Source organism: Myotis davidii, unplaced genomic scaffold (genome assembly GCF_000327345.1).
Source record: "Myotis davidii unplaced genomic scaffold, ASM32734v1 scaffold243, whole genome shotgun sequence".
Classification (NCBI taxonomy): Eukaryota; Metazoa; Chordata; class Mammalia; order Chiroptera; family Vespertilionidae; genus Myotis; species Myotis davidii.
In genome coordinates, this window is record NW_006295183.1 from 2,112,125 (window position 1) to 2,114,679 (window position 2,555).

At 43.4% G+C, this 2,555-nt stretch overlaps 1 pseudogene; it reads right to left on the reverse strand.

Annotated features, from left to right (window-relative positions):
• Positions 1-1,547: 1,547 nt before the first annotated feature.
• The window catches only part of LOC102771569, a 2,140-nt pseudogene continuing 1,132 nt past the window's right edge, over positions 1,548-2,555 (reverse strand).

Below are 2,555 nucleotides of genomic sequence, written 5' to 3' on the forward strand. Positions count from 1 at the left end.
GTGGGGCAGGAAGACCTGACCAACAAAGGGAGATGCCTTAGAGACCCCAGGAAGATAAGAGGTGACTGAGGCAAGTCCTGTATCTTGGAAGCTTAGGTCAATGTTGAGAAGCATCACGGTGATGTGGAGTCAAGTGTAGCCTTGGGTTCCTCAACTATCAACTAGGGGAGATGACAGCATCTACTTCAGGGCGTTGTGCTGAGAATTAAATAAGATAAGCCCTTGGCACAGCCCGACACATATTTTGCATTCAGCAAATATTGGTTACTAGAGGCCCGGTGCATGAAATTCGTGCAAGGGGCTTGGCCCTCAAAGCCACAGTGGCTTGCCTCGGCCCTTGCAGCCCCGGCTTCGTCCAGAAGATTATTCTTCGGTCTAATTAGCATATTATGCCTTTATTATTATAGATTTTTGTTGTTGGCAAGCAAGAGGTTGCAGGTGTGGTGGTTAAAATAGCTGGGAGAGGAGAACAGTAAGCTTTTTTGGCATGTTAAGTCTGAGAATGGAGTGTCACCAAGTATATTTAATCAATCCTTTTGTCTAATTCTCCCCATTCTCAAATGAGCAAAATGAGGCCAGCACGAAGAGGAGGCCTATTCAAGGTCACCCTGGTCTTGATGGTAGGACCAGGACTTGATCTTGAACCTCTTCTTTTCTGCCTTAAGCCTCTTTCTCCGGAGCCTTCCATGGAAATATCTCCATTGATTTTCTCACTTCAGGGTCGTGATGAGTCTCAGACTTGTTAAGATCACTGTGAGGAATATTTAAGGTAATGATGTCCATAAATCACGCTAACTTCAGTCTTGGAAGGGCAAGAACAATTGTTGATTTTGCACTGATTAAGTCATATACTCAGAGTCTAGCAGCCCATAGGAGGTGGAAGGGGGAGGGCAGGATTAATGAAGTCACCACCTTTCCTGACCTCCAAGTTTATATTCTCTTGTCTATTTCACATTCCTTCAACAAGCTGTGGCTTCAAAGAGACCCACTTACTTCATGCACTCTTACTTCCTTGCTCCAAGACACCCTGTCTTTGTGGCTAACTCATGCAGTGTCTGTTGTTAGAAAAACACATCAAGGTACTAGAAAGAGTTGGAAATGTTTCATCTGGAAAAACAAACTCTCGGGGCACAGAACAAAGGGGCAATTAGTTTTTGTTTGGGCTAAAGCCAGGGGATATTTGTCATGTAAGTGGAAGTCTGTAGAATTTAATAGCATTATTGTACTGTAAGGAAGTCCATTTTGGGATGGGGGCGGGCACAATGAGAAGATCAAAACATGCCTATACATATTTTTATGGACTAAAAAAATATACACAACCTATTAGGAACTCACCTGATAGTTGAGTGGTGATTGTAATGTTAATAAACTAACATTAACTCTGAATCAGGTCTTATTTTAAGCACTGCACATTCGTGATCTCATTTAATCCTTGCAGGGCTACAAGGCACATATCTGCTTTGGTGGTTAAAGATACCAGGGACAGAGGGGCTGAATAACTTTACAAAGCTACCAAGGAGGTAAATGGTGGAGGAGGGATTTGAACTCTATTCCAAGTCATCTTCATGCTTTCTGCCTCCTGTGAAATTCCCTCGGAGCACAGCCAATGTATAAGGATATTGCCAATGTGAGTATCTGAGTGGGGAAAAGGTGTGAGTCAAAATCTGTGGATTACTGCCCAGTTGGTGTGGCTCAGTGGTTGGGCATCAATCAATGAACCAGGAGGCCACGGTTCGATTCTCGGTCAGGGCACATGCCTGGGTTGCAGGCCCACTCCCCAGTGGGGGGCATGCAGGAGGTAGCCGATCAATGATCCTCTCTCATCATTGATGTTTCTCTCTCTCCCTCCCTCTTCCTTCCTCTCTGAAATCAATAGAAATATATATGTTTTTAAAAATCTGTGGATTACTCTAGGGTCCAAAATCAAACTTATCCATAAGATAAGACCAGTGAGAAGGTGTGACCTGCCCACCCAGTGTAATTCTACTGGAAATAGGTTTGCTGTTGCCTTAAAAGCTTAATTAATGCCTCCTGAAGCACCCAGAGAGGGCATATTTCCCAATTCTTTTCCCTCCCCAGATACCCTGCAAGAGTTGGCCCTCCATTTGGACTTGCTAATCTACTGACTAGCTGATTGATCAATTGATATATTTGCAGCTATATGGTTTGGGGCTTCCAGCTCTAGTTGGGAATTGATTTTAATCTTCACAGATCTAATTTAGTTGGAGTTTGACTGAGGGCGGGCATCATCTGCAATGCTTGCCTCCAGTTTTCAGAATAGTTGAGCAGCAAAAGAAGTTCACAAGGAAGGACTTGGCTATAAAGGGTTCAGTCCATTTTAGGGGCCACATACCTGGTTTTTGTTTTCCTTGTGGCATGGTGGTTTTCTCCTGAACTAATTTCTTATTTTTGGTTCTTTTTTGCATTATATAGTTAAAATTTTTTAAAAAAAATTTATTTCAGAGAGGAAGGGAGAGAGAGATAGGAACATCAGTGATGAGAGAGAATCATTGACCGGCTGCCTCCTGAACACCAGCTACTGGGGAGAGAGACCA